Here is a 26,165-nt window from a genome sequence, read left to right on the forward strand (position 1 = left end):
GCCTTTTCCCTCTGACAGATGGGAGAACCTGTTCCTTTATGTTCCTATCTTATGCCTTTGCGTTTTCATTGCCTTTCATTAAATGTTAGTACAGAGCCAAGAATGAAAAATTGTCCACTTCATTCATTTACCAGGAAACCAACTGGATTTAGGCTCAGCAGCACTTTACATTCCATCCAGAGTGGATAGCCGCCATGGCTCTGGACGAAAGGATATATAATCAGGAGAAGGAAAATGTTGTGTTCTCGTCCGCCTGGAAATAAATCACTCTATAGAAGAAGAGGCAAAGTATAAAAAGATAAGTCCCAAATAATGGGAAGGATTTTGGTATAAATAATTGACAATTATTCCTGTCTAAAATTGGAGACGAATTCACAGAGGAGCTTACATACAAAAAGGGCTTTAATGGAAAAGTAAGAGTTCTCCAAATGGAGGAAGTGGAAGGCAGTGATTCAGGGTGGAGACATAGACAACAGCGCATGCTAAGGTACAAAGCCATGGAGAAAAAGCGTAGCAGGCTTTGGCTGGAAGCGATGCAGTGATGTGTTAGTAAATATTTAACAACCGGCTCTCTGGAAATAAACAAAAACAGCAACATAATGTCAGTGAGTGCAGAGTCTGGAAAAGATACACAACACGGGCTGTCATGAACCAGTATGACTAGCTCCTGCACACTGCCGGTGTTGGGAAACATGGTAGTAGGCTCACCACTTTCTTACATAAAAGATACAAAGTAATTGAACCTTTATGAAAATGCTTAATTTCATCAAGCAGTAATTTTAAACTTTTAGCTTTTTTTTTTTTTGGCCTAGAAGTCTTCAAACATAAAATGTGTTTTGTTACCCTGTCATTTACAATTGTGTTGCATTTAACAATATATCTACTCTGCTCTGGGCTGATGAAAAGATAATCAAGCTTGTTAGAATACTATGTTAAGTAAGAGTTACTAGAACCCTCACTGAGGTCAAAAGATTCTAAGACAGGTTTCTGATAGCTACTGTAAGGCTTTATTTCCAGATTCAGAATTGGGATTTGAAGGGTTGAGACGGCTAAACTATTAATTCCCAGATACATGAAATTACAATATATGGATGTAAGTATTATTTTTCTGGTTTACACTATAAAATGTCAGCTAGTTCATTTATACTAGAAAGAAGAAGCAAAAGCAACAACAGAAAAGTATTTCATTATTCTACTAATAGAAAACAAATCCAGCAAATGTTTGTAATTAAATTGACTGCAAATAAGTTAATTGTGATTAAAATAATTGTAAGTAAGTTAATGTCTATTGGTCATCTCATTAATGCAGGAGCCCCAAGCCAAATCCTTAGAGTGTCTAGCAGGTCATATAAATGAATGCAATGGAGCCAAGTGAAATACAGCAGAAATCAAGTCAAGTGTCATGGACTGAATGAACTTGGAAAGAGCAGCTACTGCTCAAAGTGTTGCTATCATGGAATGGAGGCTTCTTTAAGAAAAACCAGGATTTTGTGTAAAATTTTCTGATTCTTAAAGGTTGGCAAGTAATTCATACTTTAAACACTTTGTGTGGGCCAAACAAAACATGTCAGTGGGCAGGATTCTGCCTGTTAGCCACCAACTCCAGACCTTTGCTTTCATTCATTCTAAACAGTGCAATGTGGTTTGTATTATGTGGTATTGGCAGGCAGGTAGTATGCGGAGCTAACGTGCCTGGATTTATTTTACTTATTAATTACTTTATATCCTGCCTTGTTCCCAGATGTATTTGAGATAGCTTATTTAAAAAAAATCATACGGTAATATAATAGAGTATTGAGGTGAAGGGAAAAAGGATTATAATCATAAGTAGAGTCCTGGGGAGAGGTAATATAAAGAAATAAAAGATATAAAGTGCAGTAAAGTTACCTAAGGTGAGATGCTACCACTTCATGGAGCTTCATAGCAGCCAAAGCAAAAGTGGAAAACAATCTGTTATAAGATTTATTTACATCATGTGTGAGGTAAAACATACTAGGTAATCAGGAGAAATATAGCTTTGCAAAGCACTAAGGTCATACAATGACTTATGCTAAAGGTCCATTTTTCAGCAATAGAATAACTTTTCTCCCCTATGAATGGTCTGGTAGTCTTATCTCTAGTAACTGAGATCAGTGAAATCACCGCCCAAACTAGAAACACAATATTTATACACTATTTTCAGGAGCCTTTGTCAAATAATATTGTTTTCTCCTTCCTGCCCAAACAGATACCTAAAAAGGGAAACTTCTCCTGCCCCCACCATGGATTCACCCATCCCTACTATCAGTAAACTTTGTGGCCAGAACTTTAATTAAAACCAGGACAGTTGTCAAAATTAAATTCCATTTAATATTCATTTAACACCTACAAAAAGTCAAGTATGGTGTTAAGTGCTTGGTAATTTACAAGGAGAAGTAAAGAAGAAAAAAAGTAACCAGCTTTTAATGAGCTTCCCTCCTAGTAAAAGAAACAAATAGGTTCTCAAATAATTATAAGATGGTATGCTAGGTCACCTTTAAAATGTATTCAAAGCACAGAGGTAACAGAGAGAAGAGCATGATTATTTCTATCTTAGAGGGATAAGAAAAAGCTCCCAAGAGTATATATGGGATACTCAGAAACTTATATTAAATGATGATTAGAAGTTTGCAGGTGTCTTTTGAGAAAGATAAGGGGCTTATTGATACTCCTTCTTGGTAGCATCCATCTCATTCTTAATTAGGTTCACATCACTCCATTAAACAATTCCGGTGGCTCCCTTTTATTATTTCCCTTGCCTCCATATAACTCACTCCTACTCCCCACATGTCAGAATTCTATTCACTCCAATTAGCTATCATCCCTCTGGCATATACATGGCTCCAAGAAAATTGATATTTTCTATTCTGGTTTCCCTACTCTATCCTTTATGACTCTAAGTTATATGGCATATGTGGCAGCCACACTTATCCTGGAACTTGTGCAATACTTATGGAACTCAGAATGCTTGTCAACATTTATTCACTGGTGCCTCGTTACTCAGATATGCTGGCTACTTTAATCAGACTCACCGATCATAGTTAGCTCTCTTCCTACATCTTTAGTCTTTGGGTATTATTTTTTCTTATTAATTCTTTTATTCCTTCTCTATGGCTAAACAACCTCTCTTTGCCCATAATTTCATGACGAATCCCATTACTTCTTTGAAAATCCTCTCACTTTGCCCAGTGTGTTAGACCTAACTCCTCTTCAGGAAACATTGCATCAATTTCTCAGAGTATTACAGCTGTTTAGCCAAACAACTATGGTTTTCCAAGATAATACTGATGTATTCTATCTATTGCTTTATTATATCTAGTCTTCCCATTTTTACCTCTTACCTCTACAGTGGCAACTCTGCTAATGAAATAAAACACTCTTGATTAGAAAGACAAGACACTTAAAATATAGAATTCAATTATATTTTAACTCCACATCCTAAGACACAGAAAACAGATTTAGCAAAAGAGCATCAGAGATACTTCTGTGGTTATCTACAAATGCCAGTTTCTCTTTCATACATATTGAAATTCAAGGAGGGGCAAAGGAATCAGAAAAGAAAAGCAAACAAATATTAGAAGACCAGACAGATTATTAAATTCAATGTTTAAAAAAGTTCATAAATGTTGAGAAGAAAATTAAAAGACAGTTCTAAAGACACAAATTCAGTCCTAAACCTTCCACTTTGGGGAGTCAACATGGCTTGCACTCTAAACTTGGTTATGAGTTCCGCTTTTAGTAAGATGCAGAGGATCTCACAGGCAGGTGTGTCTAGACAGGAAGAAACATTACCTCTGATGAGCTGGTGTCCTTTAATTTAGAGAAAGTAAGGGGTCTACACTTCCCAGCAGTATCTTTCCCTAAATCCACAAGGTGACATAGAAGCATCATAGTTGAGTAAAGGACAGGACACATTTAAGTTATAAAATTTTGTATCTCTTGACTTAGATTTGCATTCCTTATAAATTGTTTCTGGCTATCCCTTACAGCAGTATATAACTTCCCCCAAGAAAAGTTTCCAAGAAGAAGAATGGCCCCAAAGAGGAGGAACGTTCTCATAAACATCAGGAGGACAATGAGTAATTTCTCCTTCATCAAAAGAAGGGATTAGAAGAGGGAGATCCAAAGAGATAGGAACTGCAGGAGATTATATGACCTTTAAAGTATAGAGGAAGAAGATTCTTTGCCAAGTGTGGGAAGTAAAAGAGTGCAGAATGTGAAGAAATTCAAGCAACAGAAAGGAGACCAATATACTTCCACAGCTAATTTGCTTTTGCTAGTAATTCATTTTCACTCCAATTTCAAAATAATTTATTTCTGTCAAGGGCAATGCCAGCTATTTCAGTATACAGGAAGAACCCAGGAAGAACTAAAGTCATTGAGATAACAAACAGCTACTCCCTGTGTCCGTTAATAGATCAGCCTCAGATCCTAAATTTGCACCCTGTTGGTGAGGAAGTTGATATCTCAGTGCTGTTGCTCCCATAGTTTCAAAAACGGGTTGAGGAATAGGAAAAAAAAAAAAAACGCTGATTCAGAGAGTTAGAAGAGACATGGAGGAGAGTTTACTGACCTGGGGTTTGCATTTATTTTTTTAATGGTTAAAAATAAACCCATTAATTTAAGTCTCTAAGAACATCTTGGGTCTTAATAACAGAGTTGGCAAAGCTGCTGTGAGAGAAACAATAAGAAATAAACTTCCTTCCTTCCTTCCTTCACTTCCTATTCTTGTCTTTCTGAATGCTAAATTTGAAACCCTAGATGTAGACTAAACAAATTAAATTGTGACCAAAAATATTATAGGCATGCTGAATACTTCTAATTAAATCAGGTGGACTTATTTTAATGAAGGGAGAATTTGGAGGCAATACCAATTGCAGTAACAAGCTGATGACTTGTCTTTGCTCAGTTAGGATTGTCTTCTGGGTTTATTTTTTAAGACGTGGAGTATGTATGGTAATCACTTAGACATTTAAGGCTTTTTTAAGCTTTATGGAATAAAATATAAATTGTTTACTGAATCGGGGTACGGATAGGAGATCTAAATTCTCTTACTTTTAATATTTCTTTTTGAAATCTGCCCTTCTGGACAGAAATTTCAAGCAACAGTTCCCAGCAAACATATGGGGAAGCCCACTGGAAATATTATAAGGTAAATTAATAATGGCAGATGCCAGCATGTCTGGATATTGTTTATGCTGAAGAGCCCTGCATTCTTTATGTTTTGAAATTATTCTGTTGTAACCACTTTCAGATTCTTTTAGTTTGGCAATGCATTCTACTCTCCAAAGGTGTCTGCATTTATTTGACTACAGAAAATTTTACTTTAGTAAAGGGCAGCTTAACCTTTGTTTAAATTTGAGGTGAGTTAAAGGTCAATGTAATTATTTGCTGTATTATTTGTGTCAGATTTGAATTACTATGAATACAGCACATGCATTGCCCTTTATTATGAAATAAGCTAAAAGAAACCCAACTTCTGCATCCAGCCAGCATATTTTATGGAACCAATCAGTGTTGCAGAACGTTTTCAAGGTTCTCTCTTGGATTGTGATTGACTGAAAGTGCTTGAGGTTAAGGTTCTTTCCCAGAGGGAGGGAAAGAGGCGATTTAACATGGCAGCTCAGTCTTCCCCCACCTCTAGCTATGTTTTTGATGGCTAGCAGCCAGCATATGGACAGAGTGGGGTTCAAGGCTATTAGAGAAAAACTGCAAGCAGTCACTGTTGAAACAAATATATAGACAGGTGACTAGAGGATTGGACTTACTGAGCAGAGGATGATTTCAGAACAGATATGCAAGGATCCTCAACTATTCAATGAGGAAAAATTCAAAGTTAAAACATGCTGATTGAGATATGCAAACTCGGTGAAAAATAAAGAGAAGATGAAGGAAAAGTTTTGAACTTAAATAGGTTAGGGCATAAAAGTGGGTGAACCTTCGTTCTTGGTCTTTATCCTTCAATTATGGAAAGAAAATGATGTATCATAACATGCTGACCCCTTAAACACATACACCCATGTCAACCAAAGATATTTATGGATGATTCTGATGACAAAGAAATATCAAGGTTCAGTTAGCGACTGAACTACATTAGTGTGGAGTTTGTTTACTTGGGAGGATCCATGATGGGATAGAAATGAGTAGCACATTTAAATACAGTGAAAACAATGAAATTTGTACTTCCAAATTAAACAGGTGTGGAAAAGTAGAGAGTATCTTTTGCTCATGTAAAGATACTATTATCCTTTCTGGATGATTAAAGCATTTGTAGCACATAGAAAGTGACTGGCACATACTAAGCATTTAATAAATGTCAGCCATTATTTATTGTCACTGTCACTATTACTGTTATTAGTCAAATGCTTAAGACTAAACACTATATCTATAGGAAATGAAGACTTTTGGCACAAATGAAAGAGAAGGTAAAATGAAAGTCAACTGTATTTCTCTACAACAAAATAATTCAGTATGGATAAGATTTGGCGAAAAGTCTCATTCAAGATATGGGGAGAAGATACCTGCATAATTAACACTATGATCACAAAAAGGGAAGAAAATATGGCCAGGGTAGAAAGGAAAAACACGAAAACATAGGTAAATATTGATGGTGATGGTAATTATAGCCCAACAGCTAGCCAAGATTTTATTTATTCAGGATAGAAACCCAGTATTCAGTTATGGCCAAAATTTTCTTCCTTTAAGATTCTCAGCCAATCTTTTTGAAACACAATAAATAATCTCAAACTAAATGAGCTGTCACTGACAGTACATATGGTTTTTAAAGCAACTTTTTTGAGTATTTTTTATATGTCATAATTTAAATATTATAATATTCACTCATTCTAAGTGTACAGTTGAAGAATTCTAAGTGAATTTACAGAGTTGTACAACTATTTTCCTCAATTTGAGAATTTTAATGGCTTTGAGATCAAATTCACTATCATATGATTTACCCACTTAAATTTTACAATCCAATGGTTTTTCGTATAGTCACAGAAAGACTTGGATAGCCATCAGTACAAACTAATTTTAGAACACTTTCATCATCCCCAAAAGAAACCTTCGACTCATTAGCTTCACTCCTATTTTTCCCAAATCCATCTTCCCCTAGTTCTAGGCAATTACCAATCGACAGTCTGTCATGACAGATTTGACAATTATGGGCATTTCATATAAATAGAACCACACAATATGTGCTATTTAGGAGGGATTTGTTTCTTTCATTTATAAAATATTTTCAAGGTTCACCCATGCTGTAACATTTGACCAATCCTACATTCTTTTTTATTGTTGAGCAATATTCCATTATATTAATACATCACAGGTTTTTAAATCATCAATTAATTTATGCTTGGGTTTTCCTACTTTTGGCTATTAAGAAAAATACTTCTTTGAACATGTAAATTTTTGTGTGAACATGTGTTTTCATTTTTCTTGCACATGTACGTAGGGATGGAGCTCTTGGGTCAGAAGACAAATCTATGTTTAACATTTTAAGAAACTGCCAAATTATGTTCACAGCATTTACACAATTTTACATTCTCATGAGCAGTGTATGAGGATTCAAGCTTTTCCTTGTCAACACTCATTTTTTAAGTTTTTTGTAATAGGCATTCTAGTGAGTGTGAAGTAGTGTTTCATTGTGGTTTTGATTTGCATTTCCTTAATTACTAATGACATTTAACAACTTTTCATGTGCTTAATGGCCATTTATATATTTTCTTTGAAATAATGTCTATTGAGATATTTTACTCATTTGAATTTTTTTTCTTTTTATTCTTGAACTTACATGTTCTGGATACTGGACATCTATTAGATATACGATTTACAGATATTTTCCTCTGTTTTATGGGTTGCCTTTTCACTTTCTAATAGTGTCCTTTGGTGATCAAGAGTTTTTAATGTTGCAGAGGAACAGTTTATCTCTTTTCTCTTCCGTTGTGCTTCTGAAGCACAACGTGCTTCATTTTGAAGAAACCATTGCCAATGCAAGGTCAGAAAGATCTACACCTGTTCACTTCTAAGAATTTTATAGTTTCAGCTCTTACTTTTAGGTCTCTGATCTATTGGGGGCTATTTTTGCATGATGGCAGCAAAAGATTTCAACATCATTCTTTTGCATGTTAATATCTGGTTGTCCCAGCATCATTTGTTGATAATATTATCCCCCACCCTTACCCCCAGTGTTACATTGAATTGTCTTGAAATCATTTTTGAAAATTGTTTGACTATAAATATAAGGGTTATTTTCTGGACTATTATCAGTTCCATTGCTTTTTTTTTTTTTTTTTTTTTTTTTTTGGTCTATCCTTATGCCACTACCAGACAGTTTTTATTATTATAATTTGTAGCAAGTTTTGAAATTGGTAAATGTGAATTCTTCAACATTGTTTCTATTTTTCAAGATTATTTTGACTTTGCTGGAGGCACTGAATGTTCACATGAATTTTAAGATCAGTTCATTAATTTTGCAAAGAAATAAAACAGCTGGAATTTTGATAGGAGTTGCATGAGTCTTTGATTTGGGGTATATCGCCATCTTATCAATATTAACTCTTCCAATCCATGAACATGGGATGTGTTTCATTTTATTTAACTATTTGACTTTCCTTAATGATATTTTATACTTTTAGAAGTATAAATTTTGCACTTATTTGGTTAAAATTGTTTCTATTTTTTTTCTTTTTGATACTATTATGTCAGCTTCTTCCCTTAATTTCATTTTTGGATTGTTCTTTATGAGTTTATGTAATTAAATTGTGTATGTTCATCTTGTTCATCTGGTACTCTGCAACCTTGGCCAAACATGTTTATTAGCTCTAATAGTTTTTAGGAGATTCCTGAGGATTTTCTATATACAAAGTTTCCATCATATGCAAAGAAATATTTTTACTTCCTTTTTTCAATCTGGGTATTTTTATTTTATTTTACTGCCTAATTCTAGAACCACTAGTACAATATTAAATAAGTGTCAATAGAACAAACAACATCCTTGTAAAAAGGAGGTGATGAAGGAACTGAAGTCAATAATCTAATCTGTAATTGTAATACAATGGAAAAAGGAAAAAAAAACTAAAGAAAGCAAAACGAATAAAATAATAAAAGATATTAATTACTCTTTAAATATTGGGTAGAATTCAACAGTAAAGGTATCTTTAACTAGGATGTTCTTTGTGTGAAGTGTTTACATTACTAATTCATTGTCTTCACTAGTTATAGGCCTATTGTGGTCCTTTATTTATTCTGGAACCTGTTTCAGTGGTTTGTCTTTCTACATATCTATCCTTTTAAGTTAACATAAGTGATATCTCCTTCCTCATTGTTGATTTTAGTAATATGAGCCTTAGTAATTTGAATTATATTTTTCTCTCTCTCTCTGGTCCATCTAGCTAAATATTTGTCAACTTTATGGATCTTTTCAAAGATCCATTATATCAATACTTCATTTCCTTTGCCTTATTTTTTTCCATTGTATTAAAATGACAGATTAGAGTATCAAAGTCAGTTCCTTCATCATCTTCTTTTTACTTTACTTCTTAATATAGACATTTACAGCTATAAATTTCCTTCTAAGCAACAATTTAGTTGCATCCCATAAGTTTTTACACATTGTGTCTTCAATGTTACTCATCTCCCTTAATTTCTCTTGTGATGTCTTCTTTGACTCAATTATTATTTAGGAGTGTGTTGCTTAATTTTCACACATTTGTCAATTTCCAAATTTTTTCCATTACTGATTGAATTCTATTTTTTCGTTATAGACAAATATCGTACTTTTCATAATTTTAATTCTTTTAAGTATGCACTCCTTTTAACTTTTAATCATTTTAAAAACAAGCCTCTTTGTTTGTTTTATAGCCTAGAAATATGGTCTTTCCTGGAATGGTTTCATATCCCCTTGAAAAAAAATATGTATTCTGCTGTCATTGGATGAAATGTTCTACAAATGTTCATTAAGATTTGTTAATTTTTAAGACTTGTGTGGAAGTCTTTTATTTCCTTGTCTAACTTCTGCTTGTTGTAGGATCTATATTGGAAATGTAGTATTGAGGTATCCAATTACTATTTTTCCTTTGTTCCTGTGAAATCAATTTACCAATAGCTTTATTTCTTTATTCCAATATAACTTTGCCCCCAAGTCCCCTTTGTTGTATTTTATCAAATATTAAAAATTTCTCTATCCTGTAAAACAAAAAATACAATTCTATACATATTGCTTTCTACAGCTGCTTTTAAATTAGTTAAGAGAACAAAAGAGGACATGCAAATAATATTATATTTTACAATTACATATTACCTTTACTGGTTCTCCCTCTCTTTGCCTCTCTTTCTTTTTGTTTCATATTGTTTTTGGTGTATGTGCATGCATTTGGACAACTATCTGGGGTTACTTGCTTTCTGCTTGAAGAACTTATTTTAGTCTTTCTGCTAAGACAAGTCAGCTAGCAACAAATTCTCTCTGTTTTTGTTTACTTGGGAATGGTTTTATTTTAAGTTCATTTTTATTTATTTATTTATTTATTTTATTATACTTTAAGTTCTAGGGTACATGTGCACAATGTGCAGGTTTGTTGCATATGTATACATGTGCCATGTTGGTGTGCTGCACCCATTAACTCATCATTTACATTAGGCATATCTCCTAATGCTATCCCTCCCCCCTCCCCCTACCCCATGACAGGCACCGGTGTGTGATGTTCCCCACCCTGTGCCCAAGTGTTCTCATTGTTCAGTTCTCACCTATGAGTGAGAACATGTGGCATTTGGTTTTCTGTCCTTGTGATAGTTTGCTCAGAATGATGGTTTCCAGCTTCATCCATGTCCCTATAAAGGGCATGAACTCATCCTTTTTTGTGGCAGCATAGTATTCCATGATGTATATGTGCCACATTTTCTTAATCCAGTCTATCATTGATGGACATTTGGGTTGGCTCCAAGTCTTTGCTATTATGAATAGTGCCACAATAAACATACATGTGCATGTGTCTTTATAGCAGTATGATTTATAATCCTTTGGGTATATACCCAGTAATTGATGACTGGGTCAAATGGTATTTCTTGTTCTAGATCCCTGAGGAATCGCCACACTGTCTTCCACAATGGTTGAACTAGTTTAGTCCCACCAACAGTTCAAGTGTTCCCATTTCTCCATATCCTCTCCAGCGCCTGTTGTTTCCTGACTTTTTAATGATCACCATTTTTTAAAGTTAGTTTCGCTGGACACAAAGTTCCTAGTTGACAGTTGTTTTTTTCTTCTTCTTCTTCTTTCAGCACTTTAAGTATGTCAACTCACTGCTTTCTGGTGCTAGTGTTTCTGAATAGACATTACCTCTTAATCTTAATCTTACCTCTTAATCTTATTAAGATTCACTTATCTTAATAAGATTCATCTTATTAAGATGTTCTGGGTGTGGTCTTTTGCATTTTTCCTACATAGAGTTTGTTGAGTTTGGGGATGTGTAAATTAATGTTTTTTATCTTATTTTTAAAGTTGTCGGACATTATTTCTTCAAATACTATTTGTTCTTTTCATTTTTGCCTCCCCTTCCAGTTCTACATTATGCATATGTTGGTGTGTTACTGGTGTCCCACACTTCTCTGGCACTCTGAATATTTTCCTTTGTTCTTTTTCCCCCTATTCGTCTATATGAAGTTATCTTCAAAGTTGTTGATTTTTTTTTTCTTACGTTAGATCAGATCTGTTGTTGAGCTTTTCAGTTAATCTTTTATTTTGGTTCTTGTACTACTAAGCTTTGGCATTTTTCCTCCTCCTCCTCTTCCTCCTTCTTCTTCTCTCCTTCTTCTCCTTCTTCTTCTTCTTCTTCTTCTCCTTCTTCTTCTTCTTCGTCGTCGTCTTCTTCTTCTTCTTCTTCTTCTTCTTCTTCTTCTTCTTCTTCTTCTTCATCTTCTTCTTCCTTCTTCTTCTTTCTTCTTCCTCCTCCTCCTCCTCTTTCTTCTTTTTAACATTTTGTCTTCTTCTGAATATTTTGTCTTGTTATTGCTAATAGTCTCCAGTTAAAAGATATTGTGATCATGCTTTCCTTTACTTCTTTGAGCAGAGCATAGTTTCCTTTAGTTTTTTTTTTAACATATTTTAAATAGTTGCTTTAATTTTTTAAAAACTTTATTTTAGTTTCAGGGGGAATATGTGCAGGTTTGTTACATGGATAAATTGCATGTTGATAAGGTTTGGAGTATAAGCATAATAACCAACAGGTAGTTTTTCAACCCACCTTTTCCCCCAGTGGACCCCCGTGTCTATTGTTCACATCTTTACACTCATGAGTATGAGCTTAAAAAGTGTTTAGCTTCCACATATTAGTGAGAACATGTGATATTTGGTTTTCTGTTCCAGCATTAATTTGCTTAGGATAATGGCTTTGGAATTTTTGTCCTCTAAGTATGACATTTGTAGCTTTTCAAAGACAGTTTCTGATGCCTGCTATTTTTTCTGCGAAGGTGTTACACTTTCCTGTTTCTTTTCATGTTTTGTAATTTTTGTTGAAAAGTGAGCAATTTAGATAACCTGTTTCAGCAACTCTGGATACTGATTCCCTATCCCCACAACCAGCCTTTATTGTTGTTTGCTTCTGTATTCATTTAGTGACTTGGCTGGACTGTTTCAGTGAAGTCTATTTTCCACCTCAGTGTGTAGCCTCTAAAGTTTTCTTCAGAGGGTGAAGCCTTGGGCATGTGCATAGTCACCTAAGGATAACAGAGATTTTAACAGGACTTTCTTAGACTGCCTTGTTCCCTATCTCTCTTTTAAGTTGTTTGACTCCTTTTAGTTCTACATTCAGGTGTTAGCCTTAGCTAACTAATTGCTGCATTGTTTTCAATACTGCCCTAAGACATAATTGTTTTACAGTCTGATCCAATTAAATTTGGGACCCTTTACAGAGATTATCTTTGAGATCAGGGTTTCATGTGAATTCTAATCCCCAAAAGACTCTTAGTTATCTTTTCCCCTGGTTGTCTCTGGTAACTTTTAACTGGTTTATGGTTTGCCTTGTTATTCTGATGAAACTAATTAATTTCCCTTAATTTCCATATTTGCCATTATTTTCAACAGCATTTGTAAGCTTGAACTTTTTCACACTCTGTAGTCAGTTGTTTTGGGTAGAGATTCAAAGCTCTCTTTTCTTACCTTGCCTCTTTCCCTGCACAAAACATCTGCACCAACACTCTCAAGTTGGGGGCATGGAAAGTGATCCACTTCAGTTGGAGTAACACCCTGGCTGCATGCACAGGACATTGTCCTGGAGTTGGGACAAGGGAATAGCCTTAATTCTCTTCTCAACTTTCTTCTCCCATCGTGAGAACTCTGCCCAGTAAGCAAGCTGGAGTAAAGGCAATCACAGCCATAGTATTTCAGCCTGTTACACCTAGAGTAGAGTTTCTGTCCTTCAAGTTGGTGCTGGTGGAGAAAGAGACCCCTCAACCTCTCAGCTGTTCTTGACTTATAAAAACCTTCTGCCACATGGAGCTGGAAGGATAAGAAACGCTGGTGTCCTACTTCCCAGAGCTATACTGTAGCTGTTGATTGGAAACTTGGAAGAGAGGGTGCTTTATGTTCTAGGATGTACCTGCCCAGTTCAGAGTTTCCATCATGCTGAACTGGAAAGAGAAAGGGAGGGAGCTATTAGTAGTGTGAATGCTTTAGGCTCTTGCTGTTCTTTCAGAGATTGAGTAGATTTTCTTGATTAACTATCTCTTCATTTGTTTTATGTTTTCAGTACCATTTCCACAAACTTTAAATGGTTAGGTTGGTTTTTAAACTAATTTTCATGAGATATGGCTGTTTCATTAAGGACAGAGTCCACAGAACTCTTCACACTCTGGAGTCATCTTCCCATTAGTACGTTTTTCTTTTCTTTTTCTTTTTTTCTTTCTTGTTTTTTTTGTTTGTTTGTTTGTTTTTTTTGTTTGTTTGTTTTTTGAGATACAGTTTCACTCTGTCACCCAGGCTGGAGTGCAGTGACACGATCTCAGCTTACTGCAACCTCCATCTCCCAGTTTCAAGCGATTCTCATGCCTTGGCCTCCCGAGTAGCTGAGATGATAGTAGCGCACCAACAAGCCTGGCTATTTTGTATTATTAGTAAAGACAGGGTTTTGCCATGTTGGCCAGGCTGGTGTCGAACTCCTGACCTCAAAAGGTCCATCCACCTTGGCCTGTAAAAGTGCTGGGATTACAGGTGTAAGCCACCATGCTTGTCCCCACTAGTATTTATTTATGTATACTGAATTGTGAGAGAAATGCTTAGTCTGCTGAAATGGAGCTTTATTTTAAAAAATAAAGAACACAGAAATTCAGGTAAAGGATTGCCATCAAAAATTGTAATTGGTGAATTAATGTGACTAAAGTAATGTTGCTTACACTTGAATAGGGCTCAAGATCATCTGGGTGGGTGTGGGGAGTCAAGATTTGTGATGCTGTCTCCTACAAGCTACTGAGTAAACAGTTTTCAAGAAGAGTCCATCAATTTTTTTTTTTTTTTTTTTTTTTTGTTAGACGGAGTCTCGCTCTGTCGCCCAGGCTGGAGTGCAGTGGCTGGATCTCAGCTCACTGCAAGCTCCGCCTCCCGGGTTTACGCCATTCTCCTGCCTCAGCCTCCCGAGCAGCTGGGACTATAGGCGCCCGCCACCTTGCCCGGCTAGTTTTTTGTATTTTTTTTTTTTTTAGTAGAGACGGGGTTTCACCGTATTAGCCAGGATGGTCTCCCTCTCCTGACCTCGTGATCTGCCCGTCTCGGCCTCCCAAAGTGCTGGGATTACAGGCTTGAGCCACCGCGCCTGGCCATCAATGTGTATTTTTAAACCAGTGTACCCAGTCGATATTAAGTAAGGTTGTCAAAATATTCTACTTTGAGGAATATGTAGATAAGTTGAAGATGAAATAACTGCATTCAAACATCTAAGAGATATGTAAAGGAAGAGGAACGCGTGAATTAAAAGATATGCATTTTGAAGAAGACAAGAGGACTGTAAAAAAAGTAGGGAATTGTTTTTTGGCAATGATTGACCAACCCTGGAACCCAGTAAGTGAAAGAACAGGGCTGATTTATAGTATCTGGAATTAAATGATGGACTCTAGGTAAAGTTAAATTGTAAAGCCTCAGGCATATCAAAAAACAAAAACGAAACGAAACACAAACAAGGGACACTACCAATAACCCATTAATAGAAGTAAGGGAAGTGAGTTTGAGATATAAATCAACAACCAAAGTATCAGGCTGACAGCAGAAAAGAGTAATAACGTAAATATTGTGAACAGGCCAAAATATAATTCTATAAATGAGTCATTGATCAAGCTTGAAATGTAGAAATCACTGGGATTTCAAATAGTAAGAATTCTTCAGAATTTTAGAATTAGGGAGACTTCAGATGCTGCCTCATCATTCGATATTGGTATAACTCATTCATTTCTTCATTTATTTATTGAACAAGTTTTTATTTTGGAGTGGCTACTATGTTTTTGTTTTTGTTTTTGTTTTTTGAGACGGAGTCTCGCTCTGTCTCCCAGGCTGGAGTGCAGTGGCCGGATCTCAGCTCACTGCAAGCGCCGCCTCCCGGGTCCACGCCATTCTCCTGCCTCAACCTCCCGAGTAGCTGGGACTACAGGCGCCCGCCACCTCACCCGGCTAGTTTTTTTTGTATTTTTTAGTAGAGACGGGGTTTCACCGTGTTAGCCAGGATGGTCTCGATCTCCTGACCTCATGATCCACCCGTCTCGGCCTCCCAAAGTGCTGGGATTACAGGCTTGAGCCACCGCGCCCGGCCCGGAGTGGCTACTATGATTATGCACTGAGCTAAGGGCTTGAAGTATGTTAGTGAAAAAAACAAATAAAGATTCCTGCCATAATGGAGCTGAATCCTAAGGCCTAGAGAAACGTAATAAATTCTTATGAGTTAATTATTAGCACAAGGAAGAGTAGAACACATAATTATGAATATTCATTTAGTGTCCTAAGACCCTCACATTGGTGAGAATAGACAGAAAGCGTTATAGACAGAAAAGTCATACTGGGTGAAAACGGTAAGAATGAAGACATTTAAAAACTCAGGTATTAGGTTTTAAAAAGGACCACCAAAAACAATAATTCAGAGCTCAACTAAAACCTATTGTTTCAAGATACCACTGATCTCACAATGACTGATAGAGATAGTTTCCTCAACTACGTAGGATGTGATCCAAGATTTTAAAGAAACAGGTGTTTAGAAGCCTCTAGGCAATTCTGATAATCATTTTAGTTAATACCTAATGAGCATCTACTATATACTAAGCACAATGATCCAGCCTACATCTGTTACCTTGTTTAATGTCCGCAACAATCGTGTGTGCTATGAAATAGTATTCCTCTAACTTTATTGGCAAGAAATTATGGTTTAATTTCTCCGCAGTCACAGACAGACTCAATGGCAGAGGTGAGGTTGGCTTAAGATTGTTGCCAGCTTAACAATTACAGCACCCTGAACATAACTATACTTAAAGAAGCAGATTGTTCTGTACTCAGTAGTAGGAAGAAAACAGAGCCGTTAAAGAAAAGAAATACACAAACAAATATTAAGATAAACCTTTTCTTAAAAATAGGGATATGTAAAATGCCAAAAAGCGACCATAAATTTTAGTAACTATGTGAACATACAGATTATGTGTGGTTTATATAAATAGCCTCCCTCTTATATGATTATAAGATTATACCAGTGTGATTGAGTTGAATCTTCAAATTGTTCACAATTATATCTTTTAAACTTCCTTAGAAGCTTTAATATATGAAGAAAAAGGGAAAGAATTATCTATTTTCTATACTGGAAAGTATTCATAATTGACTAACAAAGATTGAGCAGCACCAGGCTAAGCTAAGTAGTACATCTTAGATACCTGAAGCTCTGCTCAGTTTATTAAACCATGTTCCCTCTTCTAGCTTTTTTTTTTTTTTTTTTGTGGACTGAAAACTTGATCCCCTAAATAAATGTGAAGTGATTTCAGATTCTTAAGCAGTATTAAAAAAAAATGTCTGCCTCCACCCATGTTCTTGGGCTAATTGTAGGATCTTTGGGTAATTGAGTGAATACTATACATTATTCAACACTAGGTTTAAACTCAGGCTGCATTCTAAAATACATGAGCAAACTTTGTCATCTACAGGTAGGAAATTTCTATCTCCCTGCCTATAGAAGGATATTAATCTTGGGAAAAGAGGTCAGTCAGTGTTCTCACAGGATGCATGGGTAACTCCATTTGGTAGGAGTCTTGAGTTGGGATGGGATATAATTCCCATTCAGAAAATGTCTGCCTCCTTTTAGAATTGCTCTTTATAATTCTATTTTCCAGGCAAATTTGTATTTTAGATAATGTGTCCGATTTATGTTTGCCATTTTTAGATGGCAATGTTGTACAAAGTTGTTGATTCTCCTCATGAAAATACCAAAACATGAAGACTATATTTAGAGAATGGAGGGGAAATTTACATAGCAGAATGTTTTATAATGAGATAGTGGCATATCCACATCCTCATCCCAGGTTCATGTGATTTCTCTTCCTTGTAGTCCTCCGTGTAACTGCAGTATTAAACACCAAATAGTCATATAATATTTTTGTACTGTAAAATTTTAGGACATGGTGCCAAAAAAATAAATTCTGTCCCAATGCATTGCTGTAGATGAAACAAAGACTCAGTTGAATGAAGCCTCCTCTCTTTGAGAGGTCACAGCGCATTTGACAAGAGTGCTCATCTTTTGAACTACAGCTGAGCAAATGCTTAACTACAGTATGATTTCTCATACTGTATATCCAGCTTTGTTAAAACAGCAATAATAAGAAAAGAGTGCATTATGGACTGGAATTCAGAGTAAAAATAAAAAATAAACACGTTAAAAAGCGTTTAGCAGATAGAAGCCCATTTTGAATTTATAAGGATGCCCAACTGGTGTAAAGGGAGCAAAAATGATAAACTCAAGAGACCCAGATGTTGTTTTATAGCCAATTTAGTGAAGAGAAAATAAACCAGCTTATTTTGTAACTTAGAAAAAAAGCAAGAAGTGTAAAGGGCTGATATTATAGAACTCTTCATCAAATTATTTCTCTATAAAATAATAGGCTGTTTAGTAACCTAACTATATATAAATGAGTTACTTATTAACAAAATATATGATGGGAGAAATGGGCATTTATTAACTAAAGAAAATATTTGCCATTCAAATAAGCTAACTTTGATAATCCTTGTGAACTTGAAAAAGGTCAAAAGGTTATGCCAAAAACAAATTATGTCTTCAAACCAGTAGCCAACATTTATAGTGCTACTTAACTGCATTTGTTTGTCTTATTGAAATCCGCAGAAGAGGTTCACAGGTCACAGACTAAATCATTTGTCTAGCCTTTAAGAAATAGGATAAAGTAAAATGAGAAAATGAGTTAAAATTCAACTTGTACATCAGCAATAACACCAGGCATGTCTGGCTATGCTATTAGATATGAGGTTGGCAGCTACCATAGCCATACGTTATGTTTTAGCAGTTATTCAGATGTCACAGTCATTATAATAAATTAATTGATTCAACAAAGAATCTGGAAATTTGCATATTCTGGAAATTGAGAGCCTATTTTGAAGGTTGCATAGGGTTGTAAATGTGAAGGAATCAGATCATTGGCTGTCTAGTGTTCTCATACTTCACCTGCCTACTTCCTAGGTTTCCTTTCCCAATCAATGGAGAAAAACACAGGCCAACACAAAGACACCACCATTCTTTATCTCTATTCACCTTTGACAAGCTACAGATTCTGAGGTTTTATCCTAAAATTCTGTCTGCCTGTAACCACCCTCTTATCTTTCTTAATTTGAACAAGTCTTCAATCATTAAGAACTAAACCCTTTATTTTAGTTCAGACATTATATGTTATAGACAATATTTTCTGGACTCCACAGATTGTGCTATATGTTCACATTTTATAAACCTTCTTCACAGCACTTTTACATTATGTGAAAATTAAATGTTTATGCCAGTCATTACAACTAGCCCGATAACATTGTGAGGGTAAGGAATTATGTCTTATCTTGGCATACTCCAGGCCTTTGACAAATATTTGACAGACTGTATTTAAGTTCAAAATAGTCTTTTGGGAAACAATTAACAGTATATAAAGTACTAAAAGTATTAGGAAGACATTAAAGCTGATGTGAATTTGTAGTCATCTGTATGAAAATATTTCAACTGCTGACAGTGGAGACAATATACTAAAATTCATAATAAGCACCAGCACTTAAGCTATTATATAAAAGCTGTTTAACCTCTCTGAGCCCCAGGTTTTTCATTCATATAATTGATACTGGTAATATTTAGCATACTATGTTCCTTATAATATAATCATTAAAATGCCCTTAACTGACTCTTTGTAAACTCCTAGTATAATAGCCACTCTTGTTAATATTACCATTGTTGGTAAAATTGGTGGTAAATTTTCCACAGGTTGTAGTAAGATAAGTAAAATTAGGAATCTACAGATAGTACCAGGCAAACACTCAAGATGGTTAATGCAGTCATTTTAACATGTTTAATCAAAATTAATATAACTATAATGTGTCTTATAACTTTTTATTAAAAGTTTTACTTTCAGGGGTAGTGTCCCAGTTTGTTTCTTTCAGAGTGTATATATACCTCCTCTTCCTGCAAACATGAAGTGTCCAGTACTTGTTTAGCGTCTTCAATAACTTTACTTAGATGTTTTGGAAATTTTGGACATTTTAACATTTTAAAAACTTCATATGCTATTCTCAATATTGAAAATAGATTCTAACGTTATGAATGTTTTCCAGTCAAAATTTAGAGAAATAAGATGAAGGATATATTGGATTAAGCATGTTCATCTGAGTCCATATTTATAAGACAAGCAAGAAGAATTTCACTGGTAAAGGATGATTGTTTTCAATTCCCATTTATTTTAATTCCAGTACTGGCTTCAAATGGGCTGTGGCCTGCCTTTCCCCAACCCAGCACTGGGAGTAAATGTAGACGTGGGTGGACCGTTAAAAGTCAGGAGGATCGAGACCATCCCATAACCGTGAAAACCTGGCCTCTACTTTAAAAAAAAATACAAAAACTAGCTGGGCGAGGTGGCAGGCGCCAGTCCCAGCCACTGAGAGGCTGAGGGCAGGAGAATGGCGTAGTGGGGAGGCGGGCGCCTGCAGTGAGCCAGGATCCGGCCACCAGACTCCAGCCCAGTGCTGAGACTCTTGTCTCAAAAAAAAAAAAAAAAAAAATTATTTCTGATTAATAAAGCATTTTTTTAATAAGGAATCCACTTAATCTGTGTGTGAATATTCTCTAATGTATAACTTATGAGAATATTCAAAAATGCATTTTCAGCAATTAGATTTAAAGGATTTTTTTAATTGAAAGCAAACACTGCTCTCCCCTCTTTATGATAAATTCATTGATTAATCCATTTTCTTTCATTAAAATATTAGCAGAGAATTTAAACATAAAAAGTAGCTATTAAAACATTCTAGGCAAATTGTCTGCCTTCACAATACAATCTGCTTTATTTATATAGTATCTGCCTTGGGAAGATTGTTACAAGACCAAGAGACTCCACGGGCACTATATATTCCCATTTTAAGGATATTACAGAACTGAAGTATCTATCATTGGTTTCAAACATATTGGAAAATAGCAATTTTGTGCTTAACTGTAAATTTATTTGATTTGTATTAATCACAATCACATATTCCTGTCTATCTAATCTTAGAAGATATAAACTCAATGAATTTATACCCTGCTTCATTCACAAATGAATTGTGCTCCTGAATTTTAACATGCTATTCCTAAAACTATTAGCTGTGTATCTGCTTTATGGGATGTTCCTACATAAACTGGCTGTTCATCAATTTGGTGTCCATACATTTCTTTGAAAGCTATATTATAATTAGAGTTTAGGTTAATACTATTCAGTAACCATAAAACAGACATAAAATAATTATAACTCATTTAGTGAAATTAGAAAAGGAGCAATTATTAGACTCCCATTGTGAAGCTTTGCTGTGAGGGATAGATAATCTATCTGCAAGATGTACTTTAAGAACACCATTTTCAAAGAAATAAACTAGATAGATTACTGCTTTGTTTTTGTGCACTTGAGGCAGAAGGGGTAGAACTAAAAACTTGCATATGTAAGTTTTTTGAACTTTCCCGAATATTTTTAGGCAGACTGAAAAAACATTCAAAGGATAGTAAAGGCTTATAAGAGATTTTTGCTCATTCTAACATTTGTAAAGCTAAAAAATTAGATGTCTGAGAATTTGTAAATATGTTACACAAATTGGTTTGTATTTGTAAGGTACATTTCCCATAGTTTTGCAAAAAAAAAAAAAAAAAAAAATGTTTTTCACATTTTAATGCATTTAAACCCTGTCTGAAAATCTTAAAGATCATCCATTGTCTTCAGTGTGCTTCAGGTGATTGATTTGCTTGAGTGTCAAGAGAAGTGTACTGGGCTTTACAACTTAGTTATTATCCTACTGTCCACTCCCTGACAAAGGTATATTCATTTATTCAGAGATAAATGTGAATAGATAATGTACAACTTGAAAGTTTAAAGTAGAGGAAGTAACACTTTTTCTGCATTCTCTTTCATAATGTCTTGTTTCATTGAAACAGCTGTACTACAATGGGATTTCAGTGTCCAAGGAAGAAAAAAGCTATCTCTCCATTAATATTTACCGATTATCTATCTGTGTATCTATTATCTATCAATGTATGTTTTATAGAAAATAAATCAGACAAATCCAGTACATCTGTACGTTTAATACTGTTTCTGGGAAGGATGTATGATGGCAAGAGCTGGGTGAGATGCCACTTTCTTCGATATGAAAGAACCTGGTGACATATCAATACCAACCCCATATGGCACTGAGGGAAAATAAAATAAAATAAGATATCTCGTATCTTAAATGAGGCAAAAAGAATGTCCACTCTTTAATGTCGTTTTCCTCAACAATATGTTAATATTTGCTTTATGCTATAATGTTGTCAAATCTATAGTGTAAACTCAACAAAACAGAAAATAAATTGTGACACATATCACAGTTAGGGGACCATTGGGGAGAATGGTAACAAATACAAAACAAAAATACATGGGGTAAACTGTTTTTAACAAGTGGAGTTTATCACTAATTTTATTTGTATAATATATAACTTCTATTTTGATTTCTGCTTGATGAAAGCAAAGATATATCTAGAGAATTACCTCTGACAGCTGTGAACAAAAAGAAAGAAAGAACAAAGGCTTCCTTCTGAGAGTACTTTTCTGTCATTTAAGTCGTTTACATGTTTCTTTGTTTTTACCTTTCTTTCTTGCTTTCTGACCACCAGGGATCCAATGTTAGCACAGGGTCACTGAGGCTCTGTCCAGCCTTAGACAGATGTTGCCGTAGTCAGGGCTTTATGATGACAGAATGAGATTTCCACAATCCACTGGTGAGTTCTGTGACAATAGTTAAGCTTGTCATTTAGAGCAAATAAAAGACAAGTCATTGATTATTTTCAACACTCACTACCTTTTCTTTGAGTGCATGAACGCTTTTGTTGTTCCCATTCAAAAATAACAGATAGCAGCTCCCCCAAATAGGCCCCATTATTCATAGTCCTGGGAAAGACTCTCAGGCATCATAATTTACATTGAGCCAAAAGGAATTAAGACTTCTAAGATGAGTTCAGTCTTGCTAGACAAGTAAGGGGAATTAATTGAATGAAAATGCAAAATTAAAAGGAAATGATGAATTTGGCTAATTTCTTCCCCTTCCAATGTTCCAGTATATTCCTCTGACCATTCTCCAGGAACACTGCTTGAACTAACAGCTGTGAATTATAGGTTTCCAGTAAAGTATAGAGGTTTTTTTCTTTTTTTAAAAAAGCAACTGATGAACAGTTGTCTCAAAGATTTAGAGGATTCATTCCAGTTTTTAATAATCCCATGTGGCTTTAATATATTTTAATACTTTCTCTCAACATGTTTCCCACCATACAGCTGAGAAATTAGCAGGGCAGTTGACACAGGAGAAACAGTGTTCTTATTTTTTTATACCATGAGTATTTTTAGGACTCAAGTAAGATCTTAATAACAAAAAGAATGGCATTATAAGCCAATGCTTATAGCTTGTTAATTTAATCAAATTGATCAAACCTTTATTAAAAATAACCACGTCTGAATTTTTTGATTTGGAAAATTAAAATTATAATCCATCTACCTATCATTAAAATGTCATCAGTTTATGAAAGCTTATCAAACATATTAAGTCTATAAGATACAGCATGGAATAAGAAAATCACTTATTCTGGTGAGCTGTTTTATATTTGCTGTGGATGCTTTCCCTATCACATTTCCTTTAGATAAATAAGATAAATGATGTTTTAATATTGATAAAATTTCATCTTCTGATGGAGAAGAGTTTTAAAAGGAGGGAAAGGGGATATATTGATTATCCAAATAGATGTATTAATAGCTTCAAATTACTCAGTGCTAAAACCTTTAATAAGATATCTAAATTAAAGTATCCATAATATTTCATATAAACATTGGTGGGATTAACCAAAAAAAGCTAGATATTTTAAAAATTAGACTGTAATAAGGAAAAAAGTTTTATAAAAATATCTGAGAGATGACTATTACTATTGTTAGTACATTCTTTATTATGAGCTCTCAGCATTACTGTATGTATATTTAAATGATATCAACAACGGAGAAATACAAAGTAAGTCACTTCTTCCTGAAAGTGAAAAAATATATTTGAAGAGTGTTATATTTTGGGGAACTTATTTTGAAAATTAATATAAGTTGATCTTTCAAAATTTTCAGGTAATTTGAATCTTTGAATTTTGAGAAAAAATACAAATATACAAAAAATTAGGATTCAAAATAACCTTAATATCATGTATTTCCTTTAGTATAACATAATAACAAATTATTTTAAAACATTTTACAAATTGTATGTATAATATTTATTTGTATAATTTGTAATGTATATAATTTATTTGTAATACAACTAACTTTTAGGCATTTAGGTGTTAATATTCATGAAATTTATATAGGAAAAAATGTATATACATAATATATATTTCTAATATACCTAGAAGAAAAAATAGCACGTTAGTATATCGCCAACATATTTTGAAACGTTGACATTTGTCTTTGGCAAAATCTGAAAGATTTTAGCATAAAACAATATTGGTTTTCATTGTGAATATGTGAGAACTGTGCTCTGTATATTTTCACTGCAATCCCAACATGATAAAATAAGCATGACCTTCCATCTCTCCCCTCTGTTTCCAGATCACTTCAGAACCATGTGGTGCCCTTCAATTTCAACCTTGTCTTTTGAAAGACTTTTTGTTAATTTATTTTATTTTCATCATTTTAGTTATTTTTACTTTTCGTTGCACCTCAGTAAAATGTTTTGAGATTTTTAAGATGAAAAACAAAGCAAACTCATGAAGAAATCTGCAACTGTAAGCAGTGAGAATTAACATGATGTTTAGGTCCCAAGACTTGGATGTCCTTTCGGGATCAGTAGCAATAATATTGTTAGAATAAAAATCTAAACCTATGCCTTTCTCGAAACCAAAAACCATGACTGGTCTTTTGGTGTTCTAAAATGTTTCTTTTATCAAAAAACAGTATCTTCTAGGCTACTTAATCCAAGTGAAATATGAGATTGACGCCCAGACTAACCAATATTTAACTTTAGTCATGAGATACAAATAAATTTCCAACAGCTTGCCTTTATAATTAATTACCAGTTGTAGGAAGCCACATTTTTCTACCTGAATAAACTTCAGCCATATGATGGATAACTGACAAAACAATACAAAATTTGCTGAGCTAACTTACATCTAAAACTGTAAGTTTATTCAGGTTAGAAGTAAAATAAAAGCAGACATGTGCTGAAGAAAATTTATTTTACACTACACATAATATGAATGTATTGTCAAATGTAGTAAATTTGCATATTTGAAATGATACTATATATTATTTTTCTAGAGTCCATTATAACATTAATTCTTTGAATTTATGTCAGATTTACAGGAAATTAAAAGAAAGAAGAAGTGAAGGTGGAAGTGAAGGAGGGATACAGGAAAAGAAAAAATGAAGGAAAACTGAAAGCATGAAGAAGCAGAAAGCTAAATAAAATCAAGCATTGTTATAATTATAATATGTGACCAATTGATCAGGGTAAATGCTTTTGTTACATCAGACTTAGAACCTTTCTAAGATGATAATTCTGATATTTAACTAACATTCCTTCTCCAAATCAAATTTGTACACTTTGTTTACTTTATTATATTCTTTCTAGAACCTCTCTCGATTTTTATAGCAGTAAATTAGCACAAATGTCTGTAACAGAAGGAGGCTCTCCAAAAAAGATGAAGACATCTGTCTTTGTGAGGAGGGACAGAGAGCCTACAAGAGGAATGAAGCAAAAAGAAGGATTCCCTTGTGTAGGCAGAACAGAGCAGAGCCAGAGGCTGGGGCATTCTGACTCCAGTTTACTCAACAGGAAGTGTTGTATCAGTACCACTATGAGAAAGGTGGAAAACTTAGGTGGGATGTCACACACACATACACAAGCAGTATCCAAGACAGAAGTATTGAGAAAAATATTTCAGTACAGAGGTAGACATGACTACACATCTTGAAATTACTATGAGTTACATGAAAGATTAGAAATTCAGACAAAAGTTAGATTTTCATGATGTTGATCTAATTTTATAACATGTTATACCAAAAACAAGGTGCTGGGTAGTAATTAAAACAGGATGATAAAATGGGTGTTGATTGACTATGTCCAAAAACACTTCATTTAAGCAATATAATTCCTTCCTATGATCAAATATAATTCATGTGTGAGGACTACATTACCATTAAAAGTTGTTGCAATAGAAACTGCCTGATAGAGAATGTCAGAGTTAAAGAGTTTTCAAGAGACAAAAATACTTTGAAAATCATGTAGGACATATTTTGGACATGAGACAATCAAAATCTAGAGGTATCAAACTTTCTTATCTGGAAATCTCATAACCACTGATATACATTGATAGATAAGATTAGATATACATATAGAAAATAGATAAAAATAGACAGAATATATA

General features: G+C 34.4%; 1 long non-coding RNA gene across 1 annotated transcript in view; it reads right to left on the bottom strand.

Moving 5' to 3' along the window:
• The window catches only part of LOC103876222, a 39,737-nt gene extending 16,189 nt beyond the window's left edge, over positions 1-23,548 (bottom strand). The window contains exon 1 of the long non-coding RNA XR_004176505.1: positions 22,365-23,548. This is a non-coding gene — a long non-coding RNA (uncharacterized LOC103876222). The remainder of the gene's footprint in view (positions 1-22,364) is intronic.
• Between the last annotated feature and the right edge of the window lie 2,617 nt (positions 23,549-26,165).

The sequence above is a fragment of the Papio anubis genome, chromosome 10 (assembly GCF_008728515.1).
Source record: "Papio anubis isolate 15944 chromosome 10, Panubis1.0, whole genome shotgun sequence".
NCBI lineage: Eukaryota > Metazoa > Chordata > Mammalia > Primates > Cercopithecidae > Papio > Papio anubis.